This window comes from Gopherus flavomarginatus, unplaced genomic scaffold, assembly GCF_025201925.1.
Source record: "Gopherus flavomarginatus isolate rGopFla2 unplaced genomic scaffold, rGopFla2.mat.asm mat_scaffold_40_arrow_ctg1, whole genome shotgun sequence".
Classification (NCBI taxonomy): domain Eukaryota; kingdom Metazoa; phylum Chordata; order Testudines; family Testudinidae; genus Gopherus; species Gopherus flavomarginatus.
Genome location: NW_026115078.1, coordinates 556,447 through 575,753, shown reverse-complemented (window position 1 = coordinate 575,753; position 19,307 = coordinate 556,447). Strand labels below are relative to the sequence as shown.

Genomic DNA, 19,307 nt, shown 5'->3' with positions numbered 1-19,307 from the left:
GGGACCACTGAACCCTACTCGCTAAGCTGGGGCTAGTGATGCCAAACCCCCGGGAAAGGGAGAACAAGTGTGGGGGCCCCAGCACCAGAACCATGCCCCTACCTTCTGTCTGTGGCTCTACCCCCTTCCACCCATGGCCCCATCCACTGTCACTTCTGTTCCACCCCTTCCCCCACCAGCCCCACCCTATCACTCCTTTACCCCTGCCCCGCTGTGGCCCTGAGACCAGAGAAGCTCTGTGCCCCTGCTGCAGCCCCCGGGCTGTAGCAGGGAGTGGGAGCTCCTCCAGCCCTGGGGCTGACATAGGGGAGACTTCTCCAGGGGGACTTAACTTGGCCAGGGCCCCTGATCATGGGCCCCACTGTCCCCTTGGCAGTGCAAGGTTTGGGGAGGCTGAGCCCCCTTGTCATATACAGATAGCTAAGGGTTAATGTTCTTTTACCTATAAAGGGGTAACACCAGTAACGTAAAACACCTGACCAGAGGACCAATCAGGAAACAAGACTTTTTCAAATCTGGGTGGAGGGAAGTTTGTGTGTGAGTTCTTTGTTCTTTGTCTTGTGTCTGTGGCGTCTCGGCTATGAGAGTGATTTTTCTATCTCCTGTCTTTCTAATCTTCTGTTTCCAAGTTGTAAGTACAAAGATAATAAGACAATAAGTTTATATTGGTTTTTTTGTATTTACATGTGTGTAGTTGCTGGAATGTTTAAATTGTATTCTTTTTCGATAATGCTGTTTATTCATTTTTTTCTTTTAAGCTAATAACCCTGTATTTGTCACCTTAATACAGAGAGACCATTTTTATGTCCTTTTCTTTCTTTTTATATAAAGCTTTCTTTTTAAGACCTGTTGGATTTTTTCTTTAGTGGGGACTCCAGGGAACTTAGTCTGCAGCTCACCAGGGAATTGGTGGGAGGAAGAAGTCAGGGGGAAAATCTCGTTGTGTTAGATTTACTAGCCTGACCTTGCATACCCTCTGGGTAAGAGGGAAGAGAGATTAGCAATCTTGGTACTTCTATTTCCAGGACTGGAAACAGGGAGGGGGGAGTCCCTCTGTTTAGATTCACGGAGCTTGCTTCTGTATATCTCTCCAGGAACCCAGGGAGGGAACACCTGGAGGGGAGGAGGGGGAAGGGAAATGGTTTATTCCCCTTTGTTGTGAGACTCAAGGCATCTGAGTCTGGGGGTCCCCCGGGGAAGGTTTTGGTGAGACCACAGTGAACCAGGCACTGTATAAATCCCTGGCTGGTGGCAGCTTTACCAGGTCCAAGCTGGTAACTAAGCTTGGAGGTTTTCATGCTAACACCCATATTTTGGACGCTAAGGTCCAAATCTGGAAAAAAATGTTATGACACCCCTCCCCCCTGAGCCTCCATTACGAGCCGCCTAGGCTACCACTGCTCAGTGTGTGGCCAGTCTCTGTGTTTTCTGCTGCTCGTTCTGGGGAGCCTGGCCGGCCTTAGGGGTGGTGCCCCCCGATAGCCGCCCAGGGCTCCAGGGGTCAAAGGGCACCGTGTGACAGTGCAAAGGTGCTCACTGCTCTCCCCTGCCACAATGCTCCTCCATGGGTCCATAGAGGTTTGAGGGGAGTAAGGAGCCACCCTATGTGCTCCATGCGTCCTGGTCACTTTTCCCACTTGGGCTGTGCTGTGAGGGGAGCATCAGAAGCTGCTGCTCTCTGCCCTCCCGCTATGCAGCCCGGCTGAGGAAAGTGACCTGGATGCAGGGAGCTCGGATGATCTCACTTCTTGCCCCCACATCCCACAGCCCCTAGGGGTGCCCAGATGAGCAGCGTTCCAGGGAGGAGTGGGGGGCAGCAATGCCAGCTGCTCCATGCTCACAGGTCAGTCTCCCCATGTGGGTGCAGGAGGGGGTGCAAGGGTTTCTGTGATGCCTATTCTATCAATATCGTCACTCAATACCAGGCACTCAAATTCACCAGTCTTAGTACTTAGACGTTTAGCGTTTGTATTTAAGCACTTCTAAAATGTGTCCCATTTTAGCTGTCTACTATTACATGATGTAATTGAGGGAGACTCTTTCATTTCACTGTTTCTCATCAGAACCTACCTGTACATTGTCATCTTCCATCCTCTCCACCTTACTAGGCTATAGAGAATCCCTGTGAATAGTTCCTCTCCTACCGGATGTCTCTGTCTGAACCCTGTGCTCCTCAGCGCCTGTCGGCTTTCCCCAGCTCTGAGGCTGTGTCTACACCGCGCACCTTACCACGGTGCAGCTGTGCCACTCTAACCATGCCATTGTAAGGTGCGCTGTGTGGCCGTCCTTATCGCTGAGAGAGAGCTTCCCCGGCAACAAAGCCAAACTACCTCCAATGAGGGGCAGGAGCTTTGTCACCGGGAGCACAGCTCCACCTATGATGCGCTGTTCACACTGCCGCTTTTCATGGCTCAAATTTTGGCATTCGGGGAGTGTTTTTTCTCACCGCAGAGAGACAAAATTTTTAGCAACAAAAGCCGAAATTAAAAAAAACTCCTCTGCAACCTATTTAATTTTACCTTTATACAACCTTTATACTGCCTCCAGTTCTGGTATCCTCATTTGAAAAAGATGTTGTGAAATTGGAGCTAGGGCAGCAAAGAGCCACCAAATGTTCTGAGGGCTGGAGAAAAATGCCTTCCAGTGAGCTATTGAAAGAGCTCAACCTGTTTAGCTTATCAAAAGAAGATTGAAAGGTGATTTCATTGAAATGTTGAAGGGCCTTAATGGAGAGAAAAGATTGGGTATTTACGGGCTCTTGAATGGAGCAGAGAAAGGCATAACAAGACCCAATGGCTGGAAAGTGAAAAGAGACAAATTCATATTACAACTGAGGCACAATAGTCAACAGCGAGGATGATTCACCACAGGAGCAAGCTACCAAGGAAAGTGGTGGATTCACCATCTCCTGATGTCATTTAATGAAGACTAGATGCCTTTCTGGAATGTGTTTGCCCCCAAAGTAGCTGTTATGTCATACATGAGGCCTGTGATATGCAGGTTAGATGCTCTAATGGTGTCTTCTGACCATGAAGTCGACTAATTTCTGAAAAACTGAGTGTAGCATTGGGAGCAGCGTCTGATGTTTTCCTGTCTAGCCGGCTTGCTGCCTAGAACGAACGCTCCTTGAGTGGGGTGATCCACAGGGAGTAGCTCAAACCTCCAAAGTGACTGGCCAGGGGCAGGACATTAGCCCAGCAAGGGAGGGGTGTGGCAGTGACATCACAAAGGCCTTTTGCAGGACCTCAGACTATTGGTCAAAGGTGGTGGGGAGGTGGTGACCTCACAGAGAGATGCTGACATCAGCCAGGCAGGACAGGGGCGAGGGGCCAGGGAAACCTCAGAGACCTCTGTGGCTTTGCTTCAGCACGTTTCCTTCTCCAGGTCTCTCTTTCAGGACTGAGATATAATTTGGGGTCATGGACGTGAGCGCCAGGAGGAACCTCTTTCGAGTTTCCTCCTTCCCTTGTTGTGATTTTACTAGAAAACAGCCGTCCCTGTTTAGAAGGTAAGAGCCTCCTGGAGGTTTGAAACCTGTTCAGTCTGATCTATCTGGTGACAAGTGAATTCTAGGCATGGAAAACACGAGCTTAAGGAGGCAGAATTTTATTGCGCACCTGGGATTTTGTCCCTTAGAATCGCTGGGGACATTAGGGTTTGTCCTTTTTGTTTCACCTCTTCCTCCATCCCTCCCTCCTCTTCTTCTCTTGCTTCTTTTGTCCTTTCTCCTGTTCCCTTCCCAACAACAGGACGGAGGTGTGTGTGTGTGTGTTGCAGGGAAGTCCTCTGCAGCTCCCACTATGGAAGGTCCACCCAAAAATGTGGGACTGAAATAGTGCTCGGGCAGTGATCCCCACCGATGATCTGGGCCATCCTTTGGGCTCTCTGGTGAGAACCCTCAGCCTCCCGTCCTCCGTCTCTACCCTGATTGGTTGAGCAGGGGGATATTGACAGGGAGGAGACTCAGGTCCTTGTTGTTCTCTTTTAAGATCAAGTAAATAAGTCAGAACCAGTTCTATCTTTGATTAATTTTGCTGCTTCTCTGCATTAATTGTCTCTGAGCAGTTGATGATTCCCTCTAACATTGCAGTTCTCCTCAAATACTTGCTGAATAATTACTGTCACTGTTGTTGGTCTGGAGCTCATCTGAGAGCACAGTATTCAGGTCATTCAATGTCTGAAATTCAAGATCCGATGGTTTGTTTGAAAATCAGGGCTCTTCGGTCCTATTCCCAACACTGCCTCTGACGGGCTGTGTGACCTAAGACAAGTCAATTCTTCTTTCTCAGCCTGAGCTTCTCCCTCTTTCAAGTAGGGATAATAATGATCCGCTCTTACCTACCTCATGGTGTGTAAAGGATGCGGATCCATTTGGGAGTGTCACTAGAAGTAGTGCATAATATGAAGTTTCCCAGATTATGACATAATAGATTAGCTGAAATCGTCTATTTTATTTGTATTTTTTTATTTTGAATTTGTTAATAGTAGCAACGACTTAGCTCAGATTGAAGCATCTTATCTAATGGTTGAGATGTAAGTGTCTCCTCTTTGTGTGCGAGGAGACAATTTAACACACTCTGACAAAGAGGAGATGCTTTTGTTTTGCAAGAAAATATTTTTGCAAAGATCTTTCATCCCACTTGTTATGATTTTGAGAAACAAACTGGTTTAGTCTAAATGGGATTTTCGGACAGAAACGGTTTGAATGAAATTTTCCCACCATCTCGATTCCTGGGCTCTGGGGTGTTTTCATCTGTTAGAACAGGAGTCAGAACTGGTTGCTTCTCTTTCTGGCTCTGCCATCGCCTTGTTGTGTAGGCCTTGGGTAGGTCACTTCCCTTCTCCCATCTGTCCAATCGGAACAGGAACAGTTCTCGAACTATGGGCAGTTTAGAGCCCAAGTGAGATAAGGGGTATTAAAGCCCTCTGTGAAGGAGAAAGGGGAGTTTCACAGTGTTTAGCACCAAGGAATTCTAAAGTTTGCTAAAATGTCTAGTCTGTGGAAACAAGAAATGGTCGGGGCCAAACTTATTAACCACTGCCTTTTTAAAGCCCATTCAAAGATGTGAGTCCCTATCTTTTAGGTACCTGTGGTTCTTTGCCAGCAGCAGAGAAGAGGTTCCTGCCTCCGTTTTTGTGGCCTTAACACACCAGGTATTGTGCCCCAGTTCTCGTCTGAGACCTCTGAAAAAGAACATCTTCCCATCCATGAACGAGACAGGACCTATCTTTCAAGGGGAACAAAAAGACCTCTGGGACTTACAGACTAGCTAGCCTGACTGCCATAGCTGGAGAGATCCTGCAATACATTCTTAAACACTCAGTTTGTCAGCAGCACCTACAGGATGATTTGGTTCTTATGACTAGTGAGCGTGGAATTGTCAAGAACAAATCATTCCAAACCAATCCTCTTTCCTTCTTTGGCAGGGTTCTGGGCCTGGTAGAGGTGAGTAAACAATAGATGGGATCTAGCTTGGTGTTACTAAGGCTTTCGACACAGTCCCATAGGACATTCTCAGAAGCAAACGAGGGAAATGTAGTCCAGCTGCAATCAGTGTAATGTGGGTGCAGAGCTGGTTGAAAGCCAAGACTCCAGGAGCCCTTCTCCATGTTTAGCTGCCCAACGGGAAGGGTGAACCTAGTGGGTCTGGCAGGGATCAGTCCGGTGTCAGGTACTATTCTATATTTTCATGAATGATTTGGAAAATGGAGTGGAGAGCATGCTCCTAAAGTTTACAACTGACACCAAGCACTTTTTGAGCACAGGATTGAAATTCAAAACACCCTTAACAAATTGGAGACTTGGTCTTCTTGAGCCAAACTCCATGGTTAGGGCTCTCTCTCTACACGGGGCTGAAGTGAAACCCCAGAGCCAAGCACTCCTCCTGGGCAGTGAGCTCCGACCTTGAATGGTCAGATGCTGCTTAGCACTGTCAGAGCAGCTTTTGCTGGGGGATTCTCCCAGCACTTTCCAATAGCGGGAAGGTATGAAATCCCCATTTGACTGTTGGGGACAGAGCCCGAGAGTGGGGAGGAACTTGCCCAAAGTCCCCAGGAAAAGGAAAACAACCAGCAGAGGAACCAATAGGAAACCCAGCAATGGAACTCAGGAGTCCTGGGGGTGTGCTGTGGTGACCAGATGTCCCAATTTTATAGGGACAGTCCGAATTTTGGGGTCTTATCTAGGATCCTATTACCCCCCACGCCGTCCCGATTTTTCACACTTGCTGTCTGGTCACCCTAGGGTGTGCACATGTGTGGGTCCCAGCTGCTCCCTGCCCCCCTCATTGAAGCAGATGTGCAGGGTTACTGCCCTGGGAAGTGCAGGGCACCAGTGGATGTGGGGTTGGCTGGAGGTAGGGTCTGGCTTCAGGCAGGGCAAGGGCTGCGTGGCTGAATGGCTTCAGGCAGGGGGGTGCATCAGGGGTTGGCTGGAGACAGGGCAGGGAGGATGCGGCTGGTGCAGGCAAAGCAGAAGGTGCAGGGCTGGCTGGAGACAGAGGCTGACTGCCGGCAGGGCAGGGCAGGGGGTGCAGGGCTGGCTGCAGGCAGGGCGTGGGGCAGGGCCGGTGCAAGGAAGTTTCATGCCCTAGGCGAAACTTCCACCTTGCACCCTCCCCCCCCTGCACCCCTGCCCTGAGGCGCCCCACCCGTGGCAGCTCCCCCCTCCACCCTGAGGCTCCCCTCTTGTGGCAACTCTCCTGCTCTGCCCTGCGGCACCCCCGTCACCCGAGCTCACCCCTGCTCCGAGCACGAGAACCCCGAGCACGCCATGGCCGCTTCACTTCTCCCACCTCCAAGGCTTGCGGCGCCTAAGCCTGCCAGGCAGTCAAGCACCCTCCTCTGAGCCACAGCAGCCCTGACAGTTGACAATAGAGGCACCTTAACCCCTGAGTTCCTTCAATGTGTCCCCCTCGAGGGTCCAGCTCCGATCACCAGATACTCGGGGTATGTCTATACCACCTGCCGAATCGGTGGGCAGCGATCGATCCAGCGGGGGTTGATATACCGCGTCTAGTGTAGATGCAATACATTGAGTGCTCTCCCCTCGCCTGCTGTACTCCAGCTCGGTAAGAGGCGCAGGCAGAGTCTACGGGGAGCTGCAGCAGTCAACTCACCGAGACTGTGACATTATAATTGTCAGGCCTGAATAAAGATATAGCAGACAAAACCAGGTATGCCAACCTGACCAAAGTCAGGCTAACAGAGGTTTGTGGGTAATCCCTGAGTGGAAAACACTGAGAAGCGGCAGCATGTCTCACAAGCGCTGGGAAAAAGTGAGATAAGAGAGAAGCTGCATTCCTGGCATAGTACCAGATGTGCTGTGTTCGGGCAGCTCCTTCGAAGAACTGATAAGAGTCCTAGTTTCCCAGCCTCCTTGTTTTCGCTCCCTGGTTTTGTTCTTTGTTTGTTTTTAACTCCCCTACATTTCTAACTTTAGGCATGCATGTATACTAAAGGTGTCTAGTTTCTAGTTGTTAGAAGAAGGGGGTGGGTTGCTCCAGTGAATAATTTATGACGCGACGGAACTGTCTACATAGGCTTATACTAAGATGTAAAGAGCAGGCTGGTTCTCTCTGGAGACGAGCTGCTCTCTATTGATGCGTGCACTTGTCAATAAAGAGCTTTTGATCGGACCTTGCTGGTGTTGCCTGTCTCTCTCGCGGTCAGACAACGAACTTTGCCGTCTGGGTTAGAGTCAATGACATAAGTATAATCTAATATCTCATTGAAAGGTGACAGGGCCAGAAAGAGTTAATTAACTCACCTCACCGACTGACCTGACCCATGGGTGAACCTTAAAAACTGGTTAACAAGATATGTAAATGAACAGAGCTTTGAAATGCAAGTCTGCAGTGTTAGAGGTAGAAGGGGAGGTTTTTGCTCAGGTCTTGTGATGTCAGCAAAGAAGTCTTGTCTATTGCTATAGTTTTAATTCAAAGAGAAAAAAAGAATATTAACATTTATGATGATACTTGAGTGAAATAGTATTATTGTCTGTGTCTCTTTGAAGGTTGTGGTAATCTGTATCTGAACTGTTTGATGGATGTACTAATTGCCAGGATGTTTGGAAGAAGAGTTAAGCGTATTGTTTTCTCAGGCTGAAAGGCTGCTGGAAATGTTTAAGAACCTGGGACACGATCCTTCTTCATCTCAGATCTGCTTTGGGTTTCAAGAGGGGGAAACCTTAAGCCACAATGATTGAGATCCCCAGTCATTGACTGGAGCCACCCTGAATATGGACATTGGATTATAACCTATGGACTATTTCTAAAAGGACTTTTGGCAACTACAAGCTCATGTCTACTTTGTATCTGAACCTCAAAAATTGAATTCAAGTCTATATGTCTATTAATCTTTTAACCAACACTCACTCTCTCTCTTTTCTTTTCTAATAAATTTTAGCTTAGTTAATAAGAATTGGCTATAGCATGTATTTTAGGTAAAATCTAAGTTATAATTGAACCTGGTTATGTGGCTGATCCTTTGGGATCGGAAGAATCTTTTCTTTTATATGATGAAGTAAGATTTTCAGGAATCATCATCATATCTAACAGGTGTGTCTGGACGGAGGCCTGAGGCTGGGTACTTTAAGGGAACTGCGTGGTTTAAACTTCTAAGTAACCAGTGAGGTACTACAGAAGCTGTTTTGTGCTGGCTTGGTAAATCTAAGTATTGAAATAACCAGCAGCGTTTGGGATTTGTCTGCCCTGTTTTGTTTGCAATGCACTCTGATTGAGTGAGCTGAGCTGGCTCCCACGGGCAGCACCGTCACACCTACAGCCAGGCTGCAGAGGTCCGGGGGATCTTAGGGGCCTTGGGGTGCACAGATACCTATGTCCAGGCCATAGCGGTCCCTGGGGGGCTTAGAGAGTTTGGGGGGGACACAGATACCAATCTCCATGCTCTAGGGTCCCATTGGGGCTTAGAGGGTTCGTGGGGGGCACATATTCCTACATCCAGGATGTAGGGTTACCAGGGGGGCTTAGGGGGTTAGTGGGGGGCAAAGATAGCTACGTCCAGGCTGGAGGCATCCTGGGAGTCTTAGGGGATTTGTGGGGGCCAAAGACACCTATGATGTCCAGGCTGTGGGGGTACCAGTGAGTTTTAGGGGTTCGAGTGGGCACAGATATGTATGTCCAGGCTGTATCGTTCCCAGGGGGGGTTAGAGGTTTCGTGAGGGGCACAGATATCTACCTCCAGATTGCAGATGTCCCGGGAGGGGGGGGTTAGGGGGATTGTGGGAGTGCAAATACCTATGTCCAGGCTGTAGGGGTTCCTGGGGGCTTAGAGGGTTTCTGAGGGGCACATATACCTACGTGCACACTGGAGTGTTGCAAGGGGCTTATGGAGTCTATATGGGGAACAGATACCAATGTTCTGGCTGTATAGGTTCTTAGGGGGCTTAGGGGGGTTGTGGGGGGCACAGATACCTAAGTTCAGGCTGGAGGGATCTCTGAGTGTATTAGGTGTTTGGTGGGAGGCACAGATAGCTACGTCCAGGCTGCAGGGGTCTCGGAGGGGCTTAGGGTCTGTCACGGAGTGTGGGGGAGTCCGGTCCTGCACCCCTCTTCCTGGGACTCACAGTGACTCTCAGCCAGCCAGTAAAACAGAAGGTTTATTGGACAACAGGAGCGAAGGATACAGCAGAGCTTGGAGGCACAAGCAGGACCCCACAATCAAGTCCTTCTAGGGGTTCAGGAAACTTAGTTCCCAGTTTGGGAATCCCTGAATTCCAACCACCCAGACCAAAACCGAAACTGAACTACCCCAAATCCCTCCAGCTGGCCATTTGCTGTGTCCAGCTTCCCGGGCAAAGGTGCTGACCCCTCCCCTCGCCTAGCTCAGGTTACAGGCTGAGCAAGTGTCCGGGCCTAAAGTCACCCCCTGCTCTCCCATCCCCCACACAGACAGTCCCTACTCCATCACAGTAATGCACAGAGCATTTCCCGCATGGAGCAACAGTGACACCATGTGGCCAGGCAGGGTAATGCACAGAGCATTTCCCACATGGAGCAACATTGACGCCTTGTGACCACACCAGGTAATGGACAGAGCATTTCCTGCATGGAGCAACAGTGACACCATGTGGCCATGCAGGGAAATGCACAGAGGATTTCCTGGATGGAGCAACAGTGATTACATGTGGCCACGCAGGGTAATGCACAGAGCATTTCTCTCATAGAGGAACAGTGACAACATGTGGCCATGCAGGGTAATGCACAGAGCATCACGCCTATGTAGAGGCTGTAGAGATCCCTGGGGGGCTTAGTGGTCGTGGGGGGCACAGATAACTACGTCCAGGCTGGAGACATTCTGGTGGGCATTAGGGGCTTCATGAGGGGCACAAATATCTACGTCAGTGCTGGAGAGGTCCCTGGATGGCTTAGGGGGTTGTGGTGAGCATAGATACATACGTCCACGCTGCAGGGGTACCAGAGGGACTTAGGGGGTGTCACGTAGTGTTGTGGAATCTGGCCCTGCACCCCTCTTCCTGGGACACACAGTGACGCAGCCAGCCAGTAAAACAGAAGGTTTTTTTGGCCAACAGGAATGAAGGATACAGCAGGGCTTTGGGGCACAACCAGGACCCCTCAATCGAGTCCTTCTGGGGGTTCAGGAAGCTTAGTTCCCAGTTTGGGATTCCCTGAATTCCAACAACCCAGCTCCAAACCAAAACTGAACTAAATCCATCCAGCCAGCCCCTTCCTTTATTCAGCTTCCTGGGCAAAGGTGCTGACCCCCTCCCCGCTGCCTAGCTTAAGTTACAGGCTTAGGTCCTGTCCCTCACCTAAAGTCACCCCCTGCTCTCCCATCCCCCACACAGACAGTCCCCACTCCATCACAGTAATCCCCAGAGCATTTCGCGCATGGAGCAACAGTAACACTGTGTGGCCATGCAGGGTAATGCCCAGAGCATTTCCCCCGTGGAGCAACAGTGACACCATGTGGCCACGCAGGGTAATGCACAGAGCATTTCCCGCATGAAGCAACATTGACACCTTGTGACCACACCAGGTAATGGACAGAGCATTTCCTGCATGGAGCAACAGTGACACCATGTGGCCATGCAGGGAAATGCACAGAGCATTTCCTGGATGGAGCAACAGTGATTCCATGTGGCCACGCAGAGTAATGCACAGAGCATTTCTCTCATAGAGGAACAGTGACAGCATGTGGCCATGCAGGGTAATGCACAGAGCATCACGCCTATGTAGAGGCTGTAGAGATCCCTGGGCGTCTTAGGGGTCATGGGGGACACAGATAGCTACGTCCAGGCTGGAGACATTCTGGTGGGCATTAGGGGCTTCATGAGGGGCACAAATATCTACGTCAGGGCTGGAGAGGTCCCTTGATGGCTTAGGGGGTTGTGGTGAGCATAGATACATACGTCCATGCTGTAGTGGTCCCTGGGGGTTTAAGGAGTTGGTAAGGGTCACAGAAACCTACGTATGGTCTGGAGGGGTCCCTGGGGGACTTAACGGTTTGTGGTTGCGCAGATACCTACGTACCGGTTGGAGGGGGCCCTGGGGAGCTTAGGGGTTTTGTGTGGCGTACATATAGCTATAACCAGGCTGGTGGGGGCCCTATGGGTCTTAGAAGGCTGGTGGGGAGCAGAGATACCTATGTAGGGACTGGAGAAGTCCTGGGGAGGGCTTTGGGGGTTCCTGGAAGTCACAAATATCTACGTCCAGGCTGGAGGAGTTCTGGGGGTATTAGGGAGTTGTGCGGGGGCACAGATACCTATATCGAGGCTGTAGGGGTCCTGGGGTTGCTTTGGGGAATTTTGGGGTACAGATACCTACTTCCATGCTGTAGGGGTCGCTGGGTTGATCAGTGGGTTCGTGAGGGTGCACCGATATCTACGTCCGGTCTATAGGGATCCTGGGGGGGGTTTAGGGGTTTGTAAGGGGCACAGATACATTCATCCAGGCAAGAGGGGTCCTAGGGACCTTAGGGGGTTCATGCTGGGGACAGATACCTGCGTCTAGGCTGGAGGGGTTTTGGGGGTCTTAGGAGGGTTGTGTGGGCACAGATACCTATGTCGATCCTGGAGGGGTCCTGTCATGTCTTAGCGGATTCGTGGGGTCAGAGATACCTACATCTAGGCTGGAGGGGTTCCAGGCGGATTAGGTGTGTTTGGGGGGGGAACAGATACCTACATCCTGATGGTAGGTGGCCCTGGGTAGCTTAGGCGGTTTTTGTCGGTCACAGATACAAACATCCATGCTGTAGGGGTCCCGAGGGACTTTGTGGGGCTCTAGGGGTCACAGATACCTACCTACAGTCTGGAAGTTTCCTGTGGGTATTAAGGGGTGTGTGGGGCATACAGATGCCTACATCTGGGCTTGTGGGTTCCCTGGGGGGCTTAGAGGTTTGTGGAGAGCACAGACACCATTATCCAGGCTAGATGGGTTCTGGTGGGTTTAGGGGGTTGTGGGGGGCACAGATACCTATGTAAGCAGAAGCAGGATGAACTCTACCCTCACATCTGGTGGTGAATTATTGCGAGTGTGGAAACGGATTTCAGGGTCTGATCATGTTTGCATAGACACACTCACCGTGCGTGACACGGCCACGGCAGCCTGGGATGGTTACTTTGGCAGCTATGGTATCCCCAGTTTATTTGTTGTTGGGGTGTGAGATGTGGAGTGTTGTCACCCTGATTGTGTGGATGAGGAACTGTGAAACAGCTTTGAGACAGGGATTCTCACCATCAGTTGAGTGGCACTCATTAGACAAGGGAGTGGGCTCCTTGGGTGAGCTAGAGTCACCAATTGCACTTTTTTTCTTTTAACAGTTGAATAGCAGTGTTGATTTTTTATTCTCTTAAAAGTTGAATTTCTAGGTTCTTGAGCTGAAGTCACTGAAAAGATGTGTTAGCTTGTGGGGGACTCTGAACCTGTACTGCAGAACACAGTAGTTGGCAGACAGGAGCAGTTTGTGGGAGTGTCCCACGGAGTGAGGTGAGTCTAGCAGTTTTAGGGGATAGCTGGAGCAGAACACAGGTTGGCTGGCAAAGCAGCTGGTGGACCGAGCTGAGCAGTTTGTGGGGAAGGCAAAAGCAGAATCCCATGGAGAGGCAGAGCAGTCAGCAGTTGACCACATAAGGTGCCCCTTTCTACTCAGGCTGGCAGGGGGAAAAACCCTGCAGATAGACTCTTGAAGTCTGGGGTTGCGCATCTGTGGGTGATTTTGGGGTTGCTGGACTCTTGAAACGTTGGAGATATTGGACTTTGGAGTCTTGGGGTGATTTGGGGACTGCTGGACTCATGAGCCCAGGGAAAAGGACACGGCCTAGTTGAGGTGTTTTCCCAATTTAATGCTATGTTGTTTATCTCACGTTATTAAACATTTTCTGCTACACCCAGACTCTGTGCTTGCGAGAGGGGAAGTATTGCCTCTTTGAGGCACCTAGGAGTGCGTATGTAAAATTTTCCCATGTCACTGGGTGGGGGCTCGAGCTGGTTAGCATTACATTGTAGGCAAGGGACCCCTATGTATTGAACCCAGTCCTTGCTGCTATCAGTTCAGCCTGGCAGAAGGGTTCCACCTACGTCCATGCTCAAGGGGTCCCTGGGGGGCTTAGGGAGTTCGTGGGGGGCACAGATATCTAGGTCCAGGCTGTAGGGGGTCGGGGGGGGGCTCAGGAGTTTGGTGGGGGGCACAGATACCTACGTCCAGGCTGCAGGGGTCCCAGAGGGACTTAGGGGGTGTCACATAGTGTGGTGGAATCTGGCCATGCACCCCTCTTCCTGGGACACACAGTGACTCAGCCAGCCAGTAAAACAGAAGGTTTTTTTGGCCAACAGGAACGAAGGATACAGCAGGGCTTTTGGGCAAAACCAGGACCCCTCAATCGAGTCCTTCTGGGGGTTCAGGAAGCTTAGTTCCCAGTTTGGGATTCCCTGAATTCCAACAACCCAGCTCCAAACCAAAACTGAACTAACTCCCTCCAGCCAGCCCCTTCCTTTATTCAGCTTCCTGGGCAAAGGTGCTGACCCCCTCCCCTCTGCCTAGCTTAAGTTACAGGCTTAGGTCCTGTCCCTCACCTAAAGTCACCCGCTGCTCTCCCATCCCCCACACAGACAGTCCCCACTCCATCACAGTAATGCCCAGAGCATTTCGCGCATGGAGCAACAGTAACACTGTGCGGCCGTGTAGGGTAATGCCCAGAGCATTTCCCCCGTGGAGCAACAGTGACACCATGTGGCCACACAGGGTAATGCACAGAACATTTCCTGCATGGAGCAAGAGTGACACCGTGTGGCCATGCAGGGTAATACACAGATCATTTCCTATATGGAGCAACAGTGACACCGTGTGGCTACACAGGGTAATGCACAGAGCATTTCCACGCATGGAGCATCAGTGGCACCGTGTGGCCACGCAGGCTAATACACAGAACATTTCCTGCATGGAGCAACAGTGGCATCGTGTGGCCACGCAGGGTAATCCACAGAGCATTTCCCTGCATGGAGCAACTGTGACACCGTGTGGCCAGGCAGGGTAATGCACAGAGCATTTCCCACATGGAGCAACATTGACGCCTTGTGACCACACCAGCTAATGGACAGAGCATTTCCTGCATGGAGCAACAGTGACACCATGTGGCCATGCAGGGAAATGCCCAGAGCATTTCCTGGATGGAGCAACAGTGATTCCATGTGGCCACGCAGGGTAATGCACAGAGAATTTCTCTCATAGAGGAACAGTGACAACATGTGGCCATGCAGGGTAATGCACAGAGCATCATGCCTATGTAGAGGCTGTAGAGATCCCTGGGGGTTTAAGGGTCGTGGGAGGCACAGATAGCTACGTCCAGGCTGGAGACATTCTGGTGGGCATTAGGGGCTTCATGAGGGGCACAAATATCTACGTCAGGGCTGGAGAGGTCCCTGGATGGCTTAGGGGGTTATGGTGAGCATAGGTACATATGTCCAGGCTGCAAGGGTCCCAGAGGGACTTAGGGGGTGTCACGTAGTGTGGTGGAATCTGGCCCTGCACCCCTCTTCCTGGGACACACCGTGACTCAGCCAGCCAGTAAAACAGAAGGTTTTTTGGCCAACAGGAACGAAGGATACTGCAGGGCTTTTGGGCACAACCAGGACCCCTCAATCGAGTCCTTCTGGGGGTTCAGGAAGCTTAGTTCCCAGTTTGGGATTCCCTGAATTCCAACAACCCAGCTCCAAACCAAAACTGAACTAACTCCCTCCAGCCAGCCCCTTCCTTTATTCAGCTTACTGGGCAAAGGTGCTGACCCCCTCCCAGCTGCCTAGCTTAAGTTACAGGCTTAGGTCCTGTCCCTCACCTAAACTCACCCGCTGCTCTCCCATCCCCCACACAGACAGTCCCCACTCCATCACAGTAATGCCCAGAGCATTTCGTGCATGGAGCAACAGTAACACTGTGTGGCCATGCAGGGTAATGCCCAGAGCATTTCCCCCGTGGAGCAACAGTGACACCATGTGGCCACACAGGGTAATGCACAGAGCATTTCCTGCATGGAGCAACAGTGGCACCGTGTGGCCACACAGGGTAATGTACAGAGCATTTCCCGCATGAAGCAACATTGACACCTTGTGACCACACCAGGTAATGGACAGAGCATTTCCTGCATGGAGCAACAGTGACACCATGTGGCCATGCAGGGAAATGCACAGAGCATTTCCTGGATGGAGCAACAGTGATTCCATGTGGCCATGCAGAGTAATGCACAGAGCATTTCTCTCATAGAGGAACAGTGACAACATGTGGCCATGCAGGGTAATGCACAGAGCATCACGCCTATGTAGAGGTTGTAGAGATCCCTGGGGGACTTAGGGGTCATGGGGGGCACAGATAGCTACGTCCAGGCTGGAGACATTCTGATGGGCATTAGGGGCTTCATGAGGGGCACAAATATCTACGTCAGGGCTGGAGAGGTCCCTGGATGGCTTAGGGGGTTGTGGTGAGCATAGATGCATACGTCCATGCTGTAGTGGTCCCTGGGGGTTTAAGGAGTTGGTAAGGGTCACAGAAACCTACGTATGGTCTGGAGGGGTCCCTGGGGGACTTAAGGGTTTGTGGTTGCGCAGATACCTACGTACCGGTTGGAGGGGGCCCTGGGGAGCTTAGGGGGTTTGTGTGGCGTACACATAGCTATAACCAGGCTGGTGGGGGCCCTATGGGTCTTAGAAGGCTGGTGGGGGGCAGAGATACCTATGTAGGGACTGGAGAAGTCCTGGGGAGGGCTTTGGGAGTTCCTGGAAGTCACAAATATCTACGTCCAGGCTGGAGGAGTTCTGGGGGTATTAGGGAGTTGTGCGGGGGCACAGATACCTATATCGAGGCTGTAGGGGTCCTGGGGTTGCTTTGGGGAATTTTGGGGTACAGATACCTACTTCCATGCTGTAGGGGTCGCTGGGAGGATCAGTGGGTTCGTGAGGGTGCACAGATATCTACATCCGGTCTATAGGGATCCTGGGGGGGGTTTAGGGGTTTGTAAGGGGCACAGATACATTCATCCAGGCAAGAGGGGTCCTAGGGACCTTAGTGGGTTCATGCTGGGCACAGATACCTGCGTCTAGGCTGGAGGGGTTTTGGGGGTCTTAGGAGGGTTGTGTGGGCACAGATACCTATGTCGATCCTGGAGGGGTCCTGTCATGTCTTAGCGGATTCGTGGGGTCAGAGATACCTACATCTAGGCTGGAGGGGTTCCGGGGGGATTAGGTGTGTTTGAGGAGGGGAACAGATACCTAAATCCTGATGGTAGGTGGCCCTGGGTAGCTTAGGCGGTTTTTGTCGGTCACAGATACAAACATCCATGCTGTAGGGGTCCCGAGGGACTTTGTGGGGCTCTAGGGGTCACAGATACCTACCTACAGTCTGGAAGGTTCCTGTGGGTATTAAGGGGTGTGTGGGGCATACAGATGCCTACATCTGGGCTTGTGGGTTCCCTGGGGGGCTTAGAGGTTTGTGGAGTGGACAGATACCATTATCCAGGCTAGATGGGTTCTGGTGGGATTAGGGGGCTGTGGGGGGCACAGATACCTATGTAAGCAGAAGCAGGATGAACTCTACCCTCCCATCTGGTGGTGAATTATGGCAAGTGTGGAAAAGGATTTCAGGGTCTGATCATGTTTGCATAGACACACTCACCGTGCGTGACACGGCCACGGCAGCCTGGGATGGTTACTTTGGCAGCTATGGTATCCCCAGTTTATTTGTTGTTGGGGTGTGAGATGTGGAGTGTTGTCACCCTGATTGTGTGGATGAGGAACTGTGAAACAGCTTTGAGACAGGGATTCTCACCATCAGTTGAGTGGCACTTACTAGACAAGGGAGTGGGCTCCTTGGGTGAGCTAGAGTCACCAATTGCACTTTTTTTCTTTTAACAGTTGAATAGCAGTGTTGATTTTTTATTCTCTTAAAAGTTGAGTTTCTAGGTTCTTGAGCTGAAATCAGTGAAAAGATGTATTAGCTTGTGGGGAACTCTGAAACTGTATTGCAGAACACAGTAGTTGGCAGAGAGGAGCAGTTTGTGGGAGTGTCCCACGGAGTGAGGTGAGTCTAGCAGTTTTGGGGGATAGCTGGAGCAGAAGACAGGTCGGCTGGCAGAGCAGCTGGTGGACCGAGCTGAGCAGTTTGTGGGGAAGGCAAAAGCAGAATCCCATGGAGAGGCAGAGCAGTCAGCAGTGGACCACATAATGTGCCCCTTTCTACTCAGGCTGGCAGTGGGAAAAACCCTGCAGATAGACTCTTGAACTCTGGGGTTGCGCAACTGTGGGTGATTCTGGGGTTGCTGGACTCTTGAAACGTTGGAGATATTGAACTTTGGAGCCTTGGGGTGATTTGGGGATTGCTGGACTCATGAGCCCAGGGAAAAGGACACGGCCTAGTTGAGGTGTTTTCCCAATTTAATGCTATGTTGTTTATCTCACGTTATTAAACATTTTCTGCTACACCCAGACTCTGTGCTTGCGAGAGGGGAAGTATTGCCTCTTTGAGGCACCTAGGAGTGCGTATGTAAAATTTTCCCATGTCACTGGGTGGGGACTCGAGCTGGTTTGCATTACATTGTAGGCAAGGGACCCCTATGTATTGAACCCAGTCCTTGCTGGTATCAGTTCAGCCTGGCAGAAGGGTTCCACCTACGTCCAGGCTCAAGGGGTCCCTGGGGGGCTTAGGGAGTTCGTGGGGGGTACAGATATCTTGGGCCAGGCTGTAGGGACTCGGGGGGGGGGCTCAGGAGTTTGGTGGGGGGCACAAATACCTACGTCCAGGCTGCAGGGGTCCCAGAGGGACTTAGGGGGTGTCACGTAGTGTGGTGGAATCTGGCTCGGCACCCCTCTTCCTGGGACACACAGTGACTCAGCCAGCCAGTAAAACAGAAGGTTTTTTTGGCCAACAGGAACGAAGGATACAGCAGGGCTTTTGGACACAACCAGGACCCCTCAATCGAGTCCTTCTGGGGGTTCAGGAAGCTTAGTTCCCAGTTTGGGATTCACTGAATTCCAACAACCCAGCTCCAAACCAAAACTGAACTAACTCCCTCCAACCAGCCCCTTCCTTTATTCAGCTTCCTGGGCAAAGGTGCTGACCCCCTCCCAGCTGCCTACCTTAAGTTACAGGCTTAGGTCCTGTCCCTCACCTAAAGTCACCCGCTGCTCTCCCATCCCCCACACAGACAGTCCCCACTCCATCACAGTAATGCCCAGAGCATTTCCCCGCATGGAGGAACAGTGACACCGTGTGGTCACGCAGGGTAATGCAGAGAGCATTTTCGCGCATGGAGCAACAGTGACACCGTGTGGCCACACAGGGTAATGCACAGAGCATTTCCAGCATGGAACAACAGTGACACCGTGTGGTCATGCAGGGTAATGCACAGAGCATTTCCTGCATGGAGCAACAGTGACACCATGTGGCCACACAGGGTAATGCACAGAGCATCGCACCTACGTGGAGGCTGTAGAGATCCCTCGAGGGCTTACGGGGGTTCGTAGGGTCACAGATATCTACATCCAGTATGGGCGGGACCCTGGGAGAGTTAGGGGGGTTGTGAGGGGCATAGGTACTTGCGTCCAGGCTATAGAGGTCCTGGTGGGGATTAAAGGCTTCCCGGAGGATAGCAATATCTACGTCCAGGCTGAAGGGGTCCCTGGACGCTTAGGGGGTTGTGGTGAGCACCGTGATCCCTGAGGGTATAGGGACTTGGTGAGGGGCACAGATACCTATGTATGTCCTGGAGGGGTCCCTGGGGGGGGGCTTAGTGGTACTGTAGGAGACACAGATACCTACGTCCAGGCTATAGGCATTCTGGG

At 51.3% G+C, this 19,307-nt stretch overlaps 1 long non-coding RNA gene across 1 annotated transcript in view; it reads right to left on the bottom strand.

Moving 5' to 3' along the window:
- The window catches only part of LOC127042414 (uncharacterized), a 181,672-nt gene that overhangs the window by 142,123 nt on the left and 20,242 nt on the right, over nucleotides 1-19,307 (bottom strand). The gene's annotated exons all lie outside the window — the stretch shown is intronic.